Source organism: Ambystoma mexicanum, chromosome 11 (genome assembly GCF_040938575.1).
Source record: "Ambystoma mexicanum isolate Mex_15411 chromosome 11, UKY_AmexF1_1, whole genome shotgun sequence".
Classification (NCBI taxonomy): Eukaryota; Metazoa; Chordata; class Amphibia; order Caudata; family Ambystomatidae; genus Ambystoma; species Ambystoma mexicanum.
In genome coordinates this window covers 868,698,660-868,722,999 of record NC_090934.1, presented here as the reverse complement: position 1 = coordinate 868,722,999, position 24,340 = coordinate 868,698,660, and the positions used below count along the sequence as shown (strand labels likewise).

The 24,340-nt window shown below is 48.6% G+C and overlaps 1 long non-coding RNA gene across 1 annotated transcript in view; it reads left to right on the top strand.

The window, feature by feature from the left end:
- The first annotated feature begins 14,250 nt into the window (after nucleotides 1–14,250).
- LOC138503858 (uncharacterized) overlaps nucleotides 14,251–24,340 on the top strand; it is a 51,928-nt gene continuing 41,838 nt past the window's right edge. The window contains exon 1 of the long non-coding RNA XR_011279723.1: nucleotides 14,251–14,573. This is a non-coding gene — a long non-coding RNA (uncharacterized lncRNA). The remainder of the gene's footprint in view (nucleotides 14,574–24,340) is intronic.

The window sequence follows — 24,340 nt, the reverse complement described above, 5'->3', positions numbered from 1 at the left end:
AGTGGGGAGGGCGGCCAAGGGACACATGCAAGTGTCATGCATCACACAGCCCTCACGGGGGCACATCAGTGCGACATTGGGACATGGCAGTGACAAGTACCAGACCCCCCAAATCATCATGTGTAACTGTGAAGTTGGTCATTGGGATCAGATGCATGCAAGTCAAGCAACAGCTAGGCCATCAATGTACCCCTGCCATGCCACTACGGCCAAATGCAATCCCCCAATGTCCCCCTTCCAGCACGTGTCCCCGTCATTAACAATCCACTACGAAACGCAACCAGACCAGGCCCACACATCAGTGCAACAGCCCGGGCTACAACAATAACCATGCCATCCATGGGCGCAAAAAAGGTACCCCGATACACCCAACTGCAACAGGAGCTCGCCTACACCATCAACCCAGCCCGCCAGGCGCACACCCATTGTCATTGAGGACACCACTGTGGCAATCCACACCACCAGGAAGGACACCCCTCTGCCTACTGTGTCTTTTGAGGAACAAGGGGAGAGCAGCAGCAGTGACAGCCAACATGCGACAGCATCCCCGACACCAGGCAGCAGTCTGCGCCGTCCACCATGCACCAAACCCGAGAGCGCAGTCCTTGCCATGGAGCACAGGCCCAGCCCACAGAGGCCACCACGCCGCCGGTGCACATAGCCCCCAACCTGACACTGACTCCAGCTCCTATGGTTCACCTGTTCCCAGCCACCTCAGGCAATGGAGCGGCTTAATGAAATGGAGGCAAGGCAAAGGCAAATGGAGAGAATTGCCACTGCACACAGTGACAATATGGAGGCCATCCATGACGCCATCCATGGGACCACGAGGAGGATGGGCCGCAACAATGCGAGGACCAGGAATGTCATCACGGCATGCACCGCTTCACTGTCTGGGTTTGGGCAAAGAATGCGTGAGTTGTGCAAGGGCGTTTCTGCCCTTGCTGAAGAAATCAGGGAGAGCAATGCCCTCCAACGTCAGCAGCTGCATGTGGCTGGAACAATTCCTTCAACTTCAACCACCCCCACAAAGGAATCACATCAGAGAACCCCTAGGCGGAGGTCCCTGCGCCAGCTGCGTTCACGTTCCCCGGATGCTGGAGTCGGTAGAAGAGGGAAAGACCTTGCAAATATCATGACTCTTGTTGGCCTGAGTGGCTTTGCCATGGACACGATGGTGGGTGGGGGGTGAGGGAATAGTGTGCTGGGGTGTTGGTAGGGGTGCAGGGGATTGTGTGCTGGGTAGTTGGTGGGGGTGGAGGGAGGGGAGTAGTGTGCTGGGGTTTTGGTGGGGCGTGAGAGTAGGAGGGATAGTGTGCTGGGGTATTGGTGTGAGTGAGGAAGAGGGGATAGTGTGCTGGGGAGCGGGTGGGGGTGCGGAGAGGGCGTGTAGTGTTTGAATAAGTTACGTTAAAATCTGTTTAACTGTTAACATGCAGGGACATTCATCATTGGGCCTCATTACAAGTCCGGCGGTAGCCATGCCGATAAAAGCGGCAGGCTGCCGCCGGACTTGTGTATTTTTCCAGCGCCTGGCTTTACGGAAACACCGGGGCATTACAGCACCGGCAGTCCATGAAGTCAGGCGCCAAAAAAAGTAAATTCTCATTTCCATTTGAGTCCCCTTAGGACTCAATGGGAATGGAGATGATGGTAGCACTCGCACCGTTAAAAACAGTGCCTGTGCTTCCAGAAAAGTCTGCGAGTACCCGCCCGCAGACTCGTAGTGTGCTGGTCCGGTAACCACAGTGCCAGTAGGCTTACCAGCACCGTTGTTACCAGACCGGCACACTTGTAATGAGGCCCATTGGGGGTCATTACGAGTTTGTCGGTCCGGAAACAACGGTACCTGTAAGCTTGCCGGTACCGTTGTTTCTGGACCGGCAAATTATGAGGTCTGCGAGCAGGTGCCTGTCAGCATGCTAGGTCTGATCTGGCGGGCTAAACGGCACCCACCTGCAGACCTTGACGGTATATCTGACCTCCCCATTCCCATTGAGTCCAATGGGACTCGAATGGGGATGGGGAGTCATTTTTGCCAGCATTCGGCAACGGGGAATTACCGGGTCTGCCGGGGTTGCCCCGGTAATTCCCCATTTCCGGGTGCCGGCAAAAAAATGACTCCAGCGGCAGCTGTGCCATTTCTACCGGCACGGCTGCCACCGGACCCATAATGTGGCCCATTTTGTTCTTGTGCACTTTATTCACACTGTGCTGGTTGTGTACTGAGTCAGGTCACTGTTCTAGAAGTAATTGTCTATTAGTGCCAGTCGGGCAAGTTTCCCTTTCCTCATATCATCCCTGTGAGCGTGTGCTCTGGCTCCTGCTACATGGTCGTCCTCTTCATCTTCCTCTGGTGTGGCCTGCCAGTGTCAGGGGGTAGGGACACATTCCTCCTCAGGTACCAGTACTTTGACTTTGTCTGGGGCATACATGAGGGCTCCACCAGTGTGATCTAGGCACCAGAACCGTGCCTTTAGGAGTCCAAAGGTGCGCTCTATGCATACATGGGTGCAATGTGGGCATGGTTGTAGGTCATCTCATGTGGTGCACGTGGGTCACGCACAGAGGTCATCAGCCAAGCCAGCTGCAATATCCAGAATCACCTGCATGGTGTGAAATACGGGCATCTGTCTTTTTTCTCATCCATGGGTCTTCAGTCTCAATGTATCTGCCCATTGTTAGCTGTGAGCATTATTATGTGCATCATGCCCATGCACTTTGTATGCGTGATGGGTGTGCATCCTTTGTATTTCATGCCACACATTCCTTGTCCTGTACATGAACCCTGTGTTGTTGTGGTGGGTGTTCTGTGGCATGTCCCAGGTGAGTGCACATGGCCAGATGGCTGTGGCACGGGTGGGGATGATATTGGGTGCTGCTGTGTGGATCTGCGATGTGCCACATTCAAGATGCATTGTGGTCCATGTGGTTTGATGTGTCATCATGAGGGCAGCTGTGTTTGTCCGTCAGCATGTATGTGGCCAGGTGTGTACAACGTGTTCATGCACCTTTGGATGCCTGCCTTCATAGGTGCAGGTGCTTCCTGGGTGCTGCCAGTTCACCATCTTGACATACAGAGCTTCCTTTAGTTGTGGCTATGCCCTCCCCCATTTCTGTTCTTGAGCTTCACTGTGCATATGTGGCTGCATTTGTACTCACCCACTATCCAGGTCCGTTGTCCTCTGTGCCTCTCCATATATCCTGGCAGCGTGATGTTGCGTAGGACAATGGAGTCGTGTGTTGAACCTGGCTAGCAGGTACAGCAGTGGATAATGATGAGGTCAGGGCCACATGCCACCTTCACGTTCAGGGAGTGGTAGTGCTTCCTGTTCCTGTAGGCAGCCTCACGGGCCTGGGGCATCACCAACGCTACATAGGTGCAGTTGATGGCTGCTATCATATTGGGCAGTTGTGCAGTGGCATAAAACTGTGCCTTCATGTCATTGACCTGGGCCTGGGGGCGGGCAGTGCAATGTGAGTCGGTGGGCATGGTGCAGAAGGGCATCCAGCACCTGGCCCAGGACTGCACTGAATGTGGGCTGTGCCATGCCATGCATCAGGGCCACAGAGAGCTGGAAGGTGCCGGTTCCCAGGAACTGCTGGACTTCCACCAACTTAAGCAGTAGGGGCACCACTGTGCGGATCCTGATCCCGATGTACTGGATTGTAGCCAGCAGTTCCGTGATTGTCTCCTTGTTCAGGCGGTACTCAGCAACCCACTGGGTGTTGCTGAGTACCCAGGGTGAGGGCCTAGTGCTGGGGATGGGTGCTCATCTTGCTGGTGCCATTCTCCTCCTCCTCCTCCTCATTCCATCCAGCGCCCCCGGTACTTCCTGTGTTCTGGCCTGGTTGACCTGCTTCTCAAGCTCCAGGTGCAGCATGAGCAGCTGCCTGTCCCAGCTTCCAGCAAACAATGGTTGCATGGTGTTGGAAGCAGTGTTTGGGGCCTTGGTGTGTCTTATGTAGGCCTCTGGTGTTCATTGCGTGCACCTCTCACTTTATTTATGGCACCTGGCTTCAATTACCTCCAGCTGTAGGCTGTAGGCGTTTCTCAGCTGTATTGGCGTTGGATTTCGGCGCTAACGCTGCCGTACACGCAGTTGTGATCTGACTAATAGCGCTGTGTGTTGTCAGGGCGCTATTAGCGCCGGCTGTAATTCAATTGCACCGGCTGCAACTGCGCCGGTTCATTTTGGGTCCGGTGCCAATTGCGCAGGGTCCAGATCTGGCAGAGCTGTATTAGCGGTGCTAATACTGTTACCGGCAGATTTCAGGCATATCACCCAACTCGTGATGAGGCCCACAGTCTGCTACTACATAGGTAAATATTAATAGGGACCATTCATATACTGGTTGTCACAGTTTATTTCTCTCCTGCCTTACTCATGGCAATGTGTTTTTCATTTATCTTCCCATTATTGTGCATTGAAGACTCATTCTACAAAATAATTTTCTACAATCTCACTAGGGTCATTTTTCAGAAAACAAGGGGGGCCCACACATCTTTTGGATGGGTACACCAAACATGAGAGCTGCTGGGCTGACTATGGTGGATGAGTGCTGGGTTTGCCTGTAGGATCGGAAAAACTGGTAGAGCTCTGACAGCAATGGTCGGCCTGTATCTTTTGCCATCTGCACTTCCTTGTTGATCGAGGACATGAAACTTTCAGCGTCCCAATTGGCTTGGGGTCAGTATGGTGTGATATGGTGGTGTCGTACTCCCATGTCATCGAGGAACACCTTGAATTCTCTGCTCCCGAATAGCGGGCCATTGTCACTTTTGATTGAGGATGGTATCCCATGAAAGGCGAACATCTTTTCCGGTGCTGTTGTTACGGAGGCTGCATCAGTACATCTCATAGGCTCTACTTCCGGGTATCTTGTGAATTCGTCCATGGCCACGACAAGGTATGTGTCATTTGCAATGGTGCAGAAGTCTATGTTGACACCGTCTCATCTGTGTTCGCTCCGGGGTGGGCTGGCGATTGGTAGAGGGGGCCCTACCCGGCGAGCTGCTTGGCACGACACGCAGGTTTCCACCAGTGCAATGACCTTTTGTTGGATCTGTGGCATCCACACTCTTGATTTAAGGAGCGCTTGTGTTTTTACTATCCGCTGGTGGCCTTAATGCGCTAGCTTGAGTGCTCTGTTCTGCAAGCTGGTGGGTACTACAATGCAGTGCCCTTTTAGTAATAGCCGTTTGGGGGAGACTGACAGCTTGTGCCTGATTCCGAAGAGGCTCTGCATCAGTTCTTGAGCTTGTGGAGTATGGTGGGCCACCGCTGTGAGGTAGTTCTTTCATTACCCTGTTAGTATGGCCTCTTTTGTGATCTGGAGCATGTGTCCTTGTCCGTTTCTGTTATCATTTTGTGCAAGTGCATCGCTTTTGGCCGGGCAGAGGCTATGATGTGACAGACATGTTCTTCCGTTTCTTTTGCAGCCTCACACTCCATCACATTAGCCGGTCTTGGGTGTCATACCATAAAGCCAGCCGAGTTGTCCACCCATGCCCGGTATTCCAGTTCGAGGTCGAATTGATGAAGCTGGAGCATCCAATGTTCTATTCTCGCTGGTGGGTGAGGTGCAGATCCCTTGAAAATGGGTACCAGTGGCTTGTGGTCCATCAGCACCTTGGCTGGGTGCCCTACGATGTAGACGTGGAAGTGTTGGCACACCCATATTATGGCTAACCCTTCTTTAACAATGTGTGCGTACTTCCTTTCCGTTGGTGTAAGGGCCCGGCTGGCAAACGTGATGGGATGTATGGTCCCGTTTTGTCTATTTGGGTCAGCACTGCTCCGAGCCTGGCCGGGCTGGTGTCTACTAGCAGTTCGGTCTCACGGGATGTATCAAAGAAAGCCATTGAGGTATCTCATGACAGTAAGTCTTTTATTCGTTGGAACGCTGCCTCGTGTGTATCATTCCATTCCCACACAATTTTTGTCTTCGTGAGCTCCCGCAGGGGTGTGGCCTGGTGGCCAGGTCAGGGATGAACCTCCCACAGTATCTCGCCATCCTGAGGAAGCTGCAGACTTTGGTGACGCTGGTGGGTGCTGTAGCATTTTGGATACAGTTTAGCTTAGCTAGATATGGCTAGTAGGACAGGATTGGAATTGTTCATCCTCATGTGGACTAGTTTATATCTGTAAACACACCCGTGCGTGTAAAATATCCCACTGTTTACCTATGTACTTTGAACAAAAACTGTTTTTGGTATGATACTTAGTATTCAGTTAATAAATACGTATAAATGTACTATATGCATCTTCAACCTATGTATAGGTAATTTTTTTTTTATTTCAGATTTTGAGTGGTGAGTTTATCATGTCTATATGCATTATATATATAACAATTTCTGATCATATTTGTATGAATTCTGAAGCATTTAATTATTTAGTGTGAGGTAGTAGGACCTATTGGCCTACATAATAAATAAAATAAAAATTGCTTTGTTTTTTATATTTACCCGTGTGCCTCCATACAGTAATGGCCATATCCAAATACAGATTGGCCTTTTGAGAATTAATAATTGAAGTGGTTCATTTTTGGGATCCCCCTTTTTGTGTTTATTGTGCTGCTCCTTTGTCCCCTTAATGCCATTTGAGCATATTTCCCTTGTGTGAGGCGTTTTTTATGTCCGCCACCTTGCTGGGGATACCCCGCTCTCATTGGAAACATACTTGTCGGAGCCGATTGTCGGCTTTCCAAACTCACACTTCTCCATGTGGAGGGTGAGTCTTCAGTCCACTAGCCGCTGGAGTACTGCTGCCATTCATAAATCGTGTTCTTTGTCAGTTTTCCCTATCCAAATACAGATTGGCCTTTTGAGAATTAATAATTGAAGTGGTTCATTTTTGGGACCCCCCTTTTTGTGTTTATTGTGCTGCTCATTTGTCCCCTTAATGCCATTTGAGCATATTTCCCTTGTGTGAGGCATTTTTTATGTCCGCCACCTTGCTGGGGATACCCCTCTCTCATTGGAAACATACTTGTCGAAGCCGATTGTCGGCTTTCCAAACTCACACTTCTCCATGTGGAGGGTGAGTCTTCAGCCCACTAGCCGCTGGAGTACTGCTGCCATTCATAAATTGTGTCAGTTTTCCCGTACACTAGAATGTCATCACTCACGTTTGTGGCCCCTGGGAGATCCTGTAACACCTTTTTGATTTTGGGCTGGAAGAATTCCACCATGGATGAGATCCTGAAATGGAGTCCCGCTATTGGAGCCAGTTCCTGGGAGTGGACCAGTATGGGAGGATCACCTGGATGGGGTGTCTTCGGGGAGTGCAAGTGGGGCACCGAAAGGTGAGACACGGTAACCCCTTCCTTATGACACCTTGTCCCCATCCTACCCTGTATGATATTGAGAAACTCTACAACCCCCCATTTTCCTACAGGAACACTTTCTTACAATGTGAAAGACAATGGACTAACACCAGAGCCATTTACATGAAATGTTCCAACACAAGGGTCAGGCAGAGTCAGGCAATTACGATAACTACACACACCTGACAGATCTTTCCCTTCCCCACAGGGATAAAAGGCAGAGCACGAGAGCACACTTTCAGCTAGGCCGAACACACAAGGAAGCAGCTATTCAGGGACGGCAGTTCAAATGGAGGAGAAAAGTGGTGGAAAGCAAAAAGGAAGACAAGGTGGGAATTGCCCTAGCCCTTTTCAACCCAGAGCCATGAACCCTTCGAGAAAAGGACAGTAAGACTGGGAATTGCAGCTGGTGATTGGTGTGGCAGATGTCAACAGTACACGGGGCCCTCCTGCACTGATAGCCAGGGCCGGGAAAAGAGCTTGCCGCCGTGGTACCATCCTTGACTCCAGCGGAAGAAAAGCCAATGAGTCCAGCATAGCCCATGAGTTGGAGGAAACCGATAGTGGCCTCGACTGTGTTAAAGCTCAAAGTTGCAGTGGCAACATTTGCATAAAAGAAAAGAAGATAATATACAAAGGTCTTTTGTGAACAAGCAAGTATTAAGGTTAGAGCGGTCTGGCGCCGTGTGAGCGCTCATTGAAAAGGCTCTAACGAATGCCTCTTTCCTCAGCAAGGAGGATATGTTGAGTTGAGAAAATCACAAGAACCAGGAGGTCCCAGGAGAGGCCGGCAAGAGATATCAAAGTGGTCATACAAGGGTTGAGTCAAAACCCCTTGTACAGTCGAAAGTCTTTGACACGTTGTGATTTGAAAAGCTTAGTGAACTGCATTGTGGTGACAAATGTGAACCTGACTGATGGATGTCCACAGTGAGCTGTTGGTCTGAGTCTGAGCCCGATTGAGGGAGGTTGACGTTGTGAAGGGATCTGAGTCCGGCTGAAGGGAATCCTTGGGTGAAGAGTAATCGTCCGACATGAAGAATAATAGAAGGAACTTTTGTTTGTTGTTTGTGATACATAAGGACCTCTGAAGCAGAGACTTTGCATAACAGAGAATTGGGCACAGGAGGCCCTGATATTGTAAAAAGGAACTGTAAACTCGGGCTGGAGAAGCCAAGAAGTGTGCTTGAGAGTCCTGCCAATTCCTGTGTGGAGTTGCTTCCTCTGGGCAATTCTTCTTTCTCTGGTGCAGTTGTTCTCCTATAACATTTTTCTTTCCCGTGTAGTTGTTGAATAGACTACACAGTTGGTTTCACTCTGTGCAGTTATTCTTAATCATGTGCTGTTATTTTCCTTCTATACTGTCCCTATGCAGCTGCTCGCCTTCTGCTCCTGTTCTTTACCACATGTACCAGTTGGTCCCCTGTATAGTTGCTCAGCTGTCCCATATACACACTCTTCACCAAGTCTTTGAGCGTTTCTGTTTTTCCCTTTGTAGTGGCTACGGCACATCTGCTCCCCTCCCTGTGCACATTTTCTTCACTTAGTGTAACTGTTTTCCCCTAAATAGTTGCTCACTTCCTTGCACAGTTGCTGTGTCACATGTTTGTTGCCGTGTGTATCTATGGAGCCATGTTTAGTTGCACATATGTTTCCTGCCCTGTGTACCTTTTTGTTTACCACGTGTATCTGCTGTCACTCTGTATAGTGCCCCAATTCTCGGGACACCCGTTTCATCGCGTGTACTTTGTACATGGTCCTCGCCGGGTATATCAGGTGTTCCTATATATATAATGTTTTACTTGCCGGCACATTTGCCCTCTCCTTTGTGCACCTCTTTGCCATGTGTGTGTATCTGTTCAGATGGTGACGACGGAAGAATAGCCCCAAAATGGAGGAGGCAACCCGATAACCGGGGCAGGGGCCTCTCTCCTCTGCTCTCTTCCCCCTACCGCCCTCGGGGTCAGGGGAGAGGGCAGGAAGCCCCAAAAGGGTGCCAAGAGCACAAGAAGCCCGCGAAGGGCGAACAAAAGGAATGGGCGGGGCAAGCCCAATATAAGCAGCGGGCGTCCAGCTGGCAAGCACTTGCAGCTCTTCCAGCAGCCGGATGCCCGCCAACGAAGAGAGGATTTCATTTTCGTTTTGTTTCCAGCTTTGCGACAGCAGGAAGGAGTTCGTTCGTAGGAGGAAAAGGGATTGCGGTACCTGCTTACTTTGTCCCGCGCTGCGCTCATCAGCGGAGGGTCGTGTGGTGGATCGTGCACCAGGGTGCAAGGACTGCAGGCACCAGGGACATCGCAGAAGCCGAGGAGACCCAACGCAGGACGGGACGCCAAAGAAGAGCAGCACGTACAGGAGAGGTCCCGCAGGGCGGCGAGAAGGTGCTGAGAGGCAATACGGTCGGGCGGCTGCACATCGCGGAGGACCAGGAGCCGAGGAACGGAAGTGTCAGTCAGCTGTGTAGGAGGAAGCCGGAGAAAAGGGGCGGTCCCGGAAAGATGAGATCTGGTAAGGGAGCCGGCAAGGGACAGCGGGACCGCCAGTGTGTACAGGAAGCTGTAACAGGCCGCTGAGGCATAGGTGGAGAAGCAAGTTAAGACTAACAAAAGGGGAGAGCTGTGCCAAGCGGGCTCTAGGGTTTTGCTAAATTTTTGCATTTTGACTGGCTTACTGGCAGGGGCACTTCAGTCCTGCCAGAACACAGAGGACAGCAATTAACAGAGGCACGTTTCAGTCCTGCTAAGGCCAGAGGCTGACACAGCGCAACACAGGAAAAGATCACTGTGTCCACAAGTGAGCTACGATAAGCAGGCGTTAAAAGAAGGATGGAGCAGCAAGGCCAGAGTAAGGGGCTGGAAGAACAACAGAAGGATCTGGAGGCCTTCCTCGCCATGGCACGGATGGCGGCGGGCAGAGGGTCCTACCACCTTGGAGATGGTTAGAGGTATGTTCATGCAATGTATGCAAGCATGGGGAAATGGGGCGACTGGACAGATGCTATGTAATAATATCAATGCTTTCAACCAGCTGGGTTGGGAGGCTGAAGCGGTCCATCAACATGGGGGTACCATGGCCACAAGTCAGGGGGTGGTGGCCGGGGGCCGGGCAGTTCCGGCATCTATGGCAGGCCAGGTGGTGGGAGCAGGGCAGTTGCCACAGGGGATGGCAACTACAACAGGCGTGCAGCCCTTAGGAGCACCTTGGTGGGGGTAAGGGTCCACAATAGAAGGGGGTAAGCCTGGGAATCTTCCAACGGGACGGATGGCCAGGGAAGACTGACAGTGGTGACACCAGCTGCAGGGCAGGCGCAAGAGCAAGGGGCAAACAATGTCACGGTACATGGGAGGCCTATGCCAGGCTGTGCACGAGCTAGAGTGGCAGTGAACACATTAGTGTGGCACATACCCTTAGCATACAAGAGGAGGGTATGGCGTAAGGAGTTCTTGGAAATCCGGGATCTAGTGGGTATGGAGCCGCAGGGTGAAGGTCTAAGGGAGTTAACCGAGAGGGAAAGGGAAAAGAAGGAGAGAGAGAGACCTAAGGTGGAGGCCACGATTCATAACTGGTTGAGGGCCTTTTGAATGTATGCTACCATCATGTTAGAGAAGTACCCACAGGATGGGGTGGCAATGATCGCGTATGAGCAGTACATTCATGAGCAGTACCTAAAACATGGGGGTGATGCTTGGATTAACTATGATAGGGGTTTTAGACTCAAGATGCAAGTGTGGCAGGCAATTACCTGGGATGAATTGGTTGTGGGCAGGTACATAGATAAAATGGTACCGGCCAGGGCACTGGGGGAGAAGGTCCAAGGAGAAAGGCCACAGTACAGGAAAAGCAGAGGGTCCTACTCTCACAGAGGCAGGGTGTCCTTTCGAGGGAACTTCTCCTGGAACAACCATTCCAGCTTCCAGGGGGAACAAGCAGAATGCTGGTTGTTTGCTGAGGGTAAATGCACCTACTGGAATGCGTATAGGTTTAAGCACACAAAGGGCAAAAGTTCAGGGGGGCGCAGGTTTTCAGCTGGGGAAGGAAAACAGAGGAACAGTGTCAAACCCAAAGAAAAAGCCAAGCATGATTAAAAATCACTTACCCACACCGGTACAATTTCAGGCCATGATTCCTTATTTTAAATCCATATCAAGACAGGGGTGATGCCAAAATTCTTAGGGAAGGTTTTAGGTGGGGGTTTAAGATCCCTTTCACCGGGAACAGGGGATCAAGAGAGGCATGCAATTTGAAGTCGGCGTTGGCAATGCCGGAGGTACTGGTGCAGAAAGTGGGGAAGGAATTGCAGTTGGGAAGGGTGGCGCCCTTTCCCCTCTCCTCCCCTGGAGAATTTTGTGGTATCACCTCTGGGTTTGGTGCCCAAGAAGGAAGTGGGCCAGTACAGATTGATTCAACACCTTTCCTTCCCCAAGGGTGAATCCATGATTGATGGCTTTTCTGAGGAGCAATGCAGGGTGCACTATGCATCATTTGATGAGGCAGTGGAAATGGTAAAAGCAACAGGGTGGGAGCCCTCGTGGGGAAGGCGGACATAGAGTCTGCATTCCGGCTGTTGCATATGCATAAGGATAGCTATCACCTGCTGGGTTTCAAGGTACTCCAGGAATACTTTTATGACAAATGTCTACCAATGGGTTGTGCGATTTCATGCGCGTATTTTGAAAAATTCAGCCGCTTTTTGGAATCCACAGTACGGCAAAGGTCCAAGGCCGGGGGGGTGCTACACTACCTGGACGACTTCTTGTTTATCAGTAAAAAAGGGACAAACGATTGTGAGGTGCTCATAGGGATATTTCAAGAGTTGATGGCTGAGTTCGGGGTCCCCCTTGCCAGGGGGAAGACGGTCGGTCCGGTCACAAAATTGACCTTTTTGGGGATTGAAATTGACACAATTGCAGGGAAAGGCAGGCTGCCGAGGGACAAAGAATTGAAACTGAAACAGGTGATTACGGGACTGTTGGGTAAAGAGAAAGCCACGCTGAGGGAGCTTCAGTCTCTGGCTGGCAATCTGAATTTTGCAGGGAAGGTCATCGCAGCGCATAATATGTTTGCAAGAAGTGTGGGCGGTAACCCACCTTTGGCGTGGCAGTGTTTTGGCGACCAATGATAAGAGATAGACTGCGAATGAACCATTGCAAAACCGGAAGGGGCTTCACTTGTTCGGACAAGCGCCTCCTGGGAGCCTAAAACGGCGGGGGCGTCTGGTGGTAGCAATGAGGGCTCAGCTTCCCTCCAACAAATGGCACTCCCCCAGTCCAGAAATACCTGCACGGGCAGGCGGTTCTCAGACTCGAGGGTCTTGGGGGAGTTGGGCCTATTATGGACATGGAGAAAATGGGGAGGAAACAGGATATGGAGCAGTCGCTGCACCTTTGGAGCTAGTTTCCTTTTTGTTTGCTGTGGTTATTAATGTGGGAATAAATCTGCAGCCTTTTTATGCCAAAAAGAAAACATGTCTCATTCTGCACCTTACTGGAGGGGAAAGAAAGGGGCATTTGCAAATGAGTAATTGGTGATGTATATGGCATAACAAATGGACAAATGCCCAGGTTATGAAGGTGACGACGGAAGGATGGCCCCAAATGGAGGAGGCACCTTGATAACTGGGGCAGGGGCCTCTCTCCTCCGCTCTCTCCCCCTTCCATCCAATCGGGGTCAGGGGAGAGGGCGGGAAGCCCCAAAAGGGCACCAAGCGCACAAGAAGCCCACGAAGTGCGAACAAAAGGAATGGGCAGGGCAAGCCCAATATAAGCAGCAGGCGTCCAGCTGGAAAGCACTTTCAGCTCTTCCAGCAGCCTGACGTCTGCCAACGAGGAGAGGATTTTGTTTTCCCACCCACCCTTCAGGAGGAACAGCTACGGTAGGGCCTGGCCGTCGATGTCGCAGGACGGCAAGGTGGTGTTTTGGCGACCAATGATAAGAGACGGACTCCAAATGAGCCATTGCAAAACAGGAAGGGGCTTCGCTCGTTCGGACCAACGCCTCCTGGGAGCCTAAAACTGCAGGGGCATCTTGTGGTAGCAATGAGGGCTCAGCTTCCCCCCAACAAACGGCGCTCCCCCAGTCCAGAAATACCTGTACGGGCAGGCGGTTCTCAGACTCAAAGGTCTTGGGGGAGTTGGGCCTATTATGGACATGGAAAAAATGGGGAGGAAACAGGATATGGAGCAGTCGCTGCACCTTTGGAGCTATTTTTCCTATTTGTTTGCTGTGGTTATTATGAGTAGGAATAAATCTGCGGCCTTTTTATGCCAAAAAGAAAACATGTCTCATTCTGCACAGTCTCATTCTGCACCTTACTGGAGGGGAAAGAAAGGAGCATTTGCGAATGAGTCATTGGTGATGTATATGGCATAACAAATGGACAAATGCCCAGGTTATGCCTGTGTATGGTGGCTCCCCCAATGGACAGTTCCGCACTCCAATGTGCGCCTGTTCTTACCCTGATTCCTATTGGTGGCCGCGGCTGCAGCTTCACTGTCCGGGTTATGCCCCATCAACCTTATTTTGTGACCCACACGCCTGCCCTTTGCCTCCTCCTTTTCTCTCTTCTACATTTTATCTACCGAGCTATCCTCCACCTGGTACCGTAGTACATCACCTCTCCTTTTTCTCCACCGACTCGTTTTCGCGCCATGTCCTCCCAACCCCCTCTACTCATAACTCTATCCTTCTATAACAACTCCTTCTGCCTTCTCTTTGATTCCGCGTCTTACAGTAACACAAATGCCCGCGCTAACGCGCGCCTCCACATATATCTCTCCCTTACCCGCCCCAGTCCGCCATGAACCTGAAGCTATCACCAGTGCCACCCTCTACCCTGGTATCGTTTATGCCCCTCCCCTGGGCCCTTCCTCACCCCTCCCACTTCCTCTCCTCCTGTAACTGCATGTCCCCACCCTTCTTTTTACTTATACGCACACCCTTCCTGGAACCGTTGGTACACACCTGCCGTCTTGTTTTGGGGTCTGCTAGGCCAGCCTCTAGAGATCTGCTCCCCCGCGCTCCTCGGCTGCGCCACTTTCTGCCCCGGGCGTATCGATATGGACAACCCCCCGCAGCCCGTCGTGTTGCAGCCCTGGGGCTCAGGGTACCGGAGGCTGTCGGAGGATGTGGAAATGATCTCGCTACGGGACCCTCCCAAGGACTTCGTGCTCTGGTCCCTTTTCAACACCATCTTCCTCAACTGCTTCTGCTGCCTGGGCTTCCTGGCACTTGTATTCTCGATCAAGGTAAGCCCTCCACAGGCGGTATGTGGAGGTTTATATCCAATCCCAGGACGGTTTAACTATAGCACCTCAGACAATACACAGATCCATTGAGCTTCTCTGCATTACACGGAGGCATAGTCACCATCAATGGCGTCATTACAAATCACAATTGGTTGGGGGGGGTGGGTGGAGGCGGGTACAATAAGCTTTAACAGGCCAAACTGGTTTAACTATACCTATATTTTACCAAGCTGGTTTAAAACACGTGACATTAAGCATGTTTACAGTAGGTTTAACACGAGTGCAAGGAAACCTACGTTTGGGGGTTGGGGGGCTAACTGGTTATGGGTGTTAGAAACTAGGCGGGTCAAACTTAGATGCTCCGCCCCCTCTGTTCTACCCCACCCAGGCTTGTCTGGCAGGAGCCCATGTATCCTATCCCTCTTTCCCCAGCTGTCCTGCTCCTACCAACCACCACACCCCCATACCCACCACCCGCCAGAACCAGCTCCTCGGTTCAGCATGACACATAAGCGCATATATATATATATATGTGTACACACGTACACACACACACACACACACACACACACACACACACACACACACACACACACACACACACACACACACACACACACACACACACACACACACACACACACACACACACACACACACACACACACACACTTAAACATCCCATTGACCATACACCCATTTACATGCACACCCAGCCCCCATATGTGTACACACGTACACACACACACACACACACACACACACACACACACACACACACACACACACACACACACACACACACACACACACACACACACACACACACACACACACACACACACACACACACACACACACACACACACACACACACACACACTTAAACATCCCATTGACCATACACCCATTTACATGCACACCCAGCCCCCATACATCATACACTCATTCACACACACTCGTTCATACATACTTACATTACATACACACTCCTTGCATACATAATAAGCTAACATGCAACACCCATTCACACTGCTTACTTTCAGAAAAGACTTCCCTCTTCTCTATGCCTAACAAAGAGCAAGTGTGCACATCAGCCCCCTCCCCTCGGATGTGAAAGAACACATAACGTTATGCATGCGTGGGAAGGGGGCTGATGTTTTTTAAGGAGTGCAGTGATGGAAGCCTTTCCGGAAACCAGCAGCTTTAAAGCTTTGCTGCGTTCTGCACGAACACAGTAAGACTAGCTTCTCTCCCCTCTCTAAGTAACAAAAAGCCCCGCCCCTCAGCTCACATTTTTTTTGGGTTGGAGGGCTGAAGCCCAGCCAGCTCAATGACGTTGTGCGCGTGCGGCTTAATGCAATAAAAGTTTTGCGTCAAGGTAAGATCCTGAAAAGTTGATTCATGTTTAACAGTTGTAAAATAACAGTTGCATAAATGTCATTGCACGAAGCGAGAGACTGCATTCTTTTAACTCAAGCAGACACCACCCCAAGAAAAGCTTCAAATAATGTGCATGTAAAAAGCAGATTCCCAGGGCACATAAGCAAGGTTCCTCAGGTAAGCTTTAGTCTGGTTACATGTTAAGCTGTGAAAGTGAACCACTGGGTCCCATCACCCAGGCTAGGCTTCTCCAACTGCTCACTCCTGGAACCTTCACCGCAAGGCGCGACCCTCCTACCTGGTGGGACACCATTCCCACACGCACACTATGGAAGGCGCAACCGTCCTACCTGGTGGGACACCACACCCACTTACACGTGGCGGAAGGCGCAACCCTCCCACCTGGTGGGACACCATACCCACTCACACACACTCTGCGGAAGGGGCAACCCTCCTACCCGGTGGGACATCATACCCACTCACACACAGACTGTGGAAGGCGCGACCCTCCTACCTGGTGGGACACCATACCCACTCACACACTGCAGAAGGTGCAACCCTCCTACCTGGTGGGACACCATACCCACTCACACACACACTGCGGAAGGGGTGACCCTCCTACCTGGTGGGACACCATACCCACTCACACACTGCGCAAGGTGCAACCCTTCTACCGGGTGGGACACCAAACCCACTCACACACTGCGGAAGAGGCAACCCTCCTACCTGGTGGCACACCATTCGCACACACACACTGCGGAAGGCGCAACCCTCCTACCTGGTGGGACACCATACCCACTCACACACTGCGGAATGCGCGACCCCCTTATCTCTCCACTTCGCATAAGTCACTGAACATGACAACACTAGACACATTCAAACACTTCTGCATTCACTTATAATGCACAACTCTAATGATAATGCTGAGAGAATGTTGGTGTGCCTGAGGGAATGTTTGGGTGTGAATACTGGCGTGAAGTTTCCAGGAGTGAGCAGTTGGGGAAGCCTAGCCTGGGCTATGGGACCAAGTGGTTCACTGTAACAGCTTAACATGTAACCTGCATTCACTCCAAGCACTATACAACAATGTAGTTAGGGTGTTAGGTCGAGAGACCTTTTTAAAAAGAAAAAAAACTGAATTAGAAAGACAGCTCTGCGACCGCACAGAGCGTTCTTTCTAAATCGAACTGTCCGCCTCTGCCGCACACAAGTGCACGCAGGGGCTGACAGGCATGCCAGGAATGGAAGCGGGCAGGAGGGAGAACGGGTATGTATGTGTGTGTTTGTGTGTGTTGGGTGTTTGTTTGTGAGCGTTTTGGTGGGGGGGTGTTGGGACAGGAGGGAGACAGTGGGGCCCGGGTTTGGGGAGATGAAACACCACGATTTGAACTAAATCTGGGAATAGGGGTTGCAGTGTTAGGGAGATCTCTGGGGCCAGCAGAGCCGTGCCAATGGTTCGCAGGCTCCCAGCTCGCAAAAGGCCCTAACTCCTTCCCAGGTCCCAAGAAGTCGAGGTCCACACAAGGAGCAAGGATCACTGTGGTTTATTACATGAAACGCACAGGGTTTACATGTATGAACGAAGCTCAGGTACATCTCGCTGCTCTCTGGCACGCAGGCCAGTTTTGTGTACTCATGACGTGATAATTGACGTCATCTAGCAGCCACCAACGAAAACCTATCGAGGCACAGGATTGGCCCCCCCGAGTAGTAGGGTTAGTATAGGATCCTATAGAGCAACTGGTCATAGGACGTTACCATGTCAGTTGGTGCACTTGGGTCATCCCTAAAAGTTGTTACTTTGGAGAAGTTACTGTGAGGGAGCCTAGTGATTGGTTTGCTCATCTTGCTATCTCCCCCCAGGTCCCTGGTGTCCTGATTGGTCAGGTGGTGGCCCCCAAGCTTGGGACAACCTTCATTCCCAGCAGCAAGACACCTGCTACCGGTGCAGGTCCCAGTGAACTGCAACTATGTGTCTGCGTATTACAATAGTGTGTGGATGGCTAATGCCATGAGAGAGTTCCATTCCCGTAGTACAAGATATGTGGAGGTAACCAATATGTTGCAGGTCGTCGTCTAGTCGTGGGACGGCTGCTTGTTCTCGGTCCTCGAGACTTGGCCTGTCCTCAGCTCGGCCGGGTCACGTGACTGGAGATCCTTCTCGCAGGCTGAATTTTCTCGGATAAATGTGTTTATTTGCACAGAATATTCCTTACTTCAGCCATTGTCAACTTGGCTCGAGGTGTGGAATGTCACTTACAACATGATGGCCTTGGCAGCCTGCTGCTCACGTCTGGGCTTGTTCTGCTAGCACAGCATCTTGTAAAAAAGGATTTCTTTGGAAAATAATAACATGCTAATAGTGTGTATGTGTTACTGTCCTCTAGCTCATCGAACTGTATGTGTTCTTGGTGTAGGTTGGTGCGTGTGTGTGTGTGTCCATCCGACGACTGCGCGTGTGCTTCATGTCTAATGGGGCTACGTCATCGGGGTGTCTCTAACGACCAGTAGCATGGCGTTTTTGGTTCGATGCCTTTAGTCAAGTCTATCCATTGTCTTTTCGTCCACTCTAGGCAATGTTTGTGGCGTGACAGGAACATATGGTCGACCGATAGGGTGTCTTTCGTAGTAGTTGTCCATGGCTGGAGCAGTGGGAATTGGCATAAGTTCATAGGATCGACGTCCATGATGCTGCTGGTACTTCGGGGGTCGTCCGGGACTGAGATTAAGTCTGGGTTCACTCTTCAGGGGTGTGGAGGTGGGGGTTGAACAAATGTCATTATTTTGATTTTTGTAGGCCACCTAAAATCGTCCGAAAAAAATCATCTTTTTGTTAGGCGACCTACAAAAATCAAAATAATGACATAGAACCTTAGTTACAGGTGATATTTAGCAGAAGAGATATCACTCAGACCTCGGTTTCAAATGATAGCCAAGGACACCCTCTTTAACATAGGAAATGTCACATAAAGGCTCTGAGTACAGGGGGGGGGGCAGCTTCTCCCTTCTTCCTTTAGCAATTGTTGCAAGAATCCCACTTTGCTGCTGTAGAATTGTTGCCAGTTTTCAGTTTCTGGCTGTGCCTCCCAGTGGTGGTTGGTAATTGTTTTTAGTTGGAGGGATGTAAATATTTGCCCCAAATATACCTGTGTGATGGAGAGTAGCGAGGATGCCTGAACAAATCAAGAAGTGTTGATTGGTTCCCCACACCCAAGAACATTTTTAAAATAATGGCTTAAAATGTTGCTTTTTACAGCACACATTTTTGGGGCAAATTGGGTAAAATACGAGAAAAAAAATTGCAATTGGTTTTGTAGTGTAACTCATGAACAAAATCCAATAGATGCAAGTCACCAACAGTGCAGATGAGCATTTCACTAACACATTTTCATGATGCCTTTACCCACAGTATATGCTATTAAAAAACTTTTTCACGCTAACTGCACACATACATGTCCATGCTGGCTGCACTAATAAATATGCCAGTATTCCAATACAAGCACATATTCATGTTTGCTTTGCACATAATGCTAGTAATGAAGATGCTATAAGAAAACATGTCCACTCTTTTTCTGGCAGTATCCCCACATAAGAACATACTCCAGTTGGCTTTACCATTAAAAATCCCATGCCACAGTATGAAAACATATGTACTACTCCAGTTATTAACATAGTACTACTCCAGTGATTAACATAGCTATTTGTTTACCCTTGATTTAATTTTCCTTTTTTTATTATTGGATCTGTTGGCAACCGGTTTCAGCGGCATCTCATTACTTTGTGCTTTCTTCAAGACATATACTGATTTTAGCGTTACTGGTTTCAATTATTAACAACAGAATAGCAGGGCAGAAAAACAACAACAACAAGAAGAATGGTGACTATTCTTGTCCTGTGTGGCCACATTTATAGTTTGTGGATCCTTTTCGCCAATTTTCTGTAGGCCGGGCATTCTGGTCACGTGCCCTGTCTTCTCTTTTGTACAGATGATCTTATGTGACCTCTGTTGCCCTTTTGCTCCATACTTCAACTGTTAACTCAATCCCCTTCTCTTCCCTTGCACGCACAACCTTCAGTTGCCCACATTACACCAACTCTTAGCCACGCACGCCCTTTAATTGCCCATCACACCAAGATTATTCCTTACCCTTCACCACCTTCCATTGCCCTGGCTTACAGATAGACAGTAGGCCACCTTGATTTGCCAGTCAACTTTGCCAGACACGACAAGAAGCCGTGCTCAGGATCTTGCTGGTAATTGTGGCTAAGGTCTGCACTTGGACAATGCAGAGCGAAAGAAGGTGAGAGGACATGTCTTTTTTTGTGCTGACACGTTGCACTTTCTTGGAAAGTCAGCTGTATATTTCAATGGAAGCAGAGAGAACTGCAAGCGGAATACGCATTGGACCTGGTGATGGAGAGGTTGTGACAGTGTAAGGTATAGTTGGAAGGATGCATCTGTGTTCATGTGACTTTGTATCTATCTATCTGAATTTGGTGTCGATTTGCATGTGTGTCTTTTGTTGGTCACGTACTAGATGAGTGTTGTGGACAAGACAATGGAAAATGTTCACAGACGTAGGTGGTCATTCAGAGTTGGGTGATTAGGGCTGGGCATAATTGTTAAATTTCTTTCTGACAGCCACAAGAGCGAAATCTGTAAGATTTCAATCTGTTTCACTGCAATCCACTGGTCTGTCACCCCTGCATATCGAAAAGAGCGGCACAAAGTTTCTCGTGTCATCTTGCGAACGAAACCCGCCACACAAAGTTTCTTGTGCCGCTGTGAGAACCTAGCACTAATCGAAAAGAGTGGCACGAAGTTTCTAATGCCGTTGTATGAACCTAGCATAAATAGGAAATAGCGGCACAAAGTTTATCGTGCCACTGCATGTACTCAACAAAATGCTACACACAGTTTCTCATACCACTGCGCAGACCTAGAACTAATCAAAGAGTGGCATGAAGTTTTTTGTGCCGCTGCATGAACCTACGAAGAATCAAACAAAAAGCTGTGCAAAGTTCCTTGTGCCACTGCGCGAACATGACACAGTTTGAAAAAAACTTGCAAAGTTTCTTGAGCTGCAACACAAAACTAGTACAGGTCTAAAATAAGCCAGTGCAAAGTTTCTCGAGTTCCTGCGTGACATTAGCACGGACCGTTGAAAACCATGCCAAGTTTCTTATGCTGCTGCACGAAACTACCATGGATCGAAAAAGACCAGCATAAAGTTTCTCGTGTCACTGCACAAAACTAGCACGGATAAAAAAAAAGGCATGTGCAAATGTTCTCGTCATGTTAGACAAAACTAACATGGGAACTAAACACAATACTATGCACAAAACCGTTTAGAAATTTCAGTGGTGGTGGTACCGTAATGCTGATTTTGTGGAACAGGGTTGAGCAGATTCCAGTGCCGAATCTGCATTTTTTTCACTTTGCTGGAGAGTGTTTTGCTCACCACTAGTGATCAGTATATAACACATACTGTTAATTTTACCATCCACCCAATTCAGTGATTTATCAAATACCATCAGTGGTATTCCATGAGAACACCGGCAGTGGTATTTTAGTTTTACTTTTTGCAGAAAATCCACCTAGTTTTACCTCCACCTTGAGGGTGGAGGTGAACAAATTTAAAATGTCTGCACATTTTTTATAAATCTTCAGTTTTGCACAGTTAAAATGGAAGCACAGGTGCTTCCCTTCAATAGAGTGAGAAAATATTTTACAATTGGCCATGGTGAGGTGGCAAAAAGGTGGGACTCTGAATGCCTCCTCTCACCACCATATCCATATAATGCACAAAAGGCCAGCATGGACTTTTTGTGTATTAACAAAATCAACAGTAGTGGTATGAGCCATCCCTGTACATAATGTATTTCTCCCTTCACATTGATGCTGAAAATGGCCGAAAAAAATGTAAATAAAACTGTTTACATTGCCACTATCATAGGTGGTATTCCTGAAATAGTACTGGAGATATTCCAGAAATATCAGCTTTGCTGGTGGTAAACTTTGAGTACAGCAAATTATCAGAAATACCACTGGCGGAGTTGGTAACTTTCTTCAACGGTATTAAAAAATCAGCACAATTCTGAATGACCCTCTTTGCTCATAGTTTGTAATAATTAATTTCTGGCTATTACATCTTTCTATGTGTGTTTTTCAACTGTGTCCAAAAATAAGTACCACAAACAGGTCAAAAGCTATTTCGATAACAACTCATCCAAGTAACATCCAGGGTGCAATTTAGGGTGCTACTAAACTATTTTTGTATGAACACACTGGTGATCAAGAAATTCACCAGAATATAGAGTTAAACCGAAGACAAACTCTAATTCGATATGGACACTTACTTCCTTTGCAGGTACGCCTTTGGGCTAGGCTGCTGTGGATTTTAAAATTCCTATGGTGTATGGGGAGCAGTGGTTCGAACATTACCATCCAGGGTCACATAATCTGTTATTTAAATGCATACATTTTTACTGGGCGGTATGAACACGCTGCTGCAGCCTAGGCTCCTCTTCCTCTCACTTACTGTGGAGGCCCATGTGTGGAGGGCCGGAAATTGCTGAAATCCAAACGTGTGCCTCCACCTTTTACACAGAATCTGAGCAGGCTTAGCAGCACTCGCTTCCTGTTTGGCAGACTAGATTCTGAAGGATTTCGTCTTTTTCAATAACTGCTTTTACATCTTGGAGCTCTGGCCCATGGAGCAAACTCTCAGTCAGCCTAGGGGACAATTGTCCCTTTGCACCCCTTGCCAGTCCGACCCTGACTCTGGTAATACCACTAAACTCTATTATTACCACAAGGGGTAAATAACAATTACTACCCAATTCAGAATTAGCGTTGCTCACCATTTGTGGCATCCCATTGTCTCCATTGGAGGTAGGCAGTATTACTGTATGCAGTACTGTCCCCAACCATCACCACCTCCAATACCTCTATAAACACCACCTATTTTACCTCCACTCGCATGCAGGTGATTTTGCTGGGTTTGTGTTCCCAAGCCTAAATCAGGTGGAACAGTAAAACAGGCAGTATTTACCACTTCGACCAGGCTACGTTTTGACAGTTACCGTTATATTTCTAATAAGGGCATATATGTACTAAACCTATTATCTATGTTTACTCTATGACACCCAATAAATATAATATACAGCATAGTGTATAGGAAGAAAATCAAGCAACTGAGAGCAATATGTTTTGGCCTAAAATATTCTAGCCTCAGTCTTGGTGTATTTTTAATGTGCACTGTAGTTGCTGACATCGCCTATAATTCACATGTTTTTATATAATACTTTAACGCTTCTACGCACTGTAGCCAGAAGAAATATTAGCACATGGAGATTATTATTGAACTCCTCTCAACCAACAAGATTGTTGAAAGTGCAGTCAATAAGTACTGGTATTGACTGCACTATTCTGAACATTCTGTCTTTAGAAGCAGACAGTCAAACAACAATGCAATTTCCAGGCAAGATTGTTTTCAACAAGACACTTTCTCTCTGAGAGTACCTGTTTTTTGCTGCAACATGCTATTTAACACACAAAAGAGAAAGATAATTGGAAAATGCTTTTACTTTCTTATAGAGAAACCGTGTACTTTTACATGACATCTAAAAAAAGCGCATGTTAAAATGCTTAACCTATGAAGACAACCGTGTAATTTAAATAATTAAAAATAAGCCACATTTCATGTATTAACTCAGTCTATTTACTCACTCTTAAAGTAACCTTTTTTACTTCACTTACTTCACCACCAAAACTCTAAAATGTATTGCAAATACCAGTATGTGCTAATAACCTTATAGACCTCGGCAGGGGTCATTATCACTTGGGATAATCACCCTCCGCCACTGTAGGCTCTTAGCGATTATCCCCCGATAATGACCCCTCCGTGCCCCCTTATTACGAATTTAATATCACTTAATTTCTCCACCTTAGAAGGAGGAAGGCTTGAATTTGCACTGCCTAGATTAAAATGTGGGTGTTGCCAAACACTGTAAATCATGCCACGCCCCGCTGTTTTAAGAAACAACTGTAACATGCACCATGTCAGTTAACATGTTGGAAGAACATGCAACACACTGACAAACATAGAGGTTTGGGGGTGGTCAGCCACACGTTTTCTAATATGAATGGATGCTTATTAAGAACACTCCTGTTTTATGGGACCCATTCAAATCATTTGAAAGATGTAGTGAAGAAGTGGCAGAGTATATGACATTGATCAAATAACTGTATTAATTAGTGTTGTGTTGATGTAGAGTTGGAACCAACGAAATTATTATTTTTCCTTGCCATGCAAAGGAACATGTTCCGCATTTGTGTAAACAATTCTTTGATACTGTTAGCAAATAAAAAGCGCAGAGAA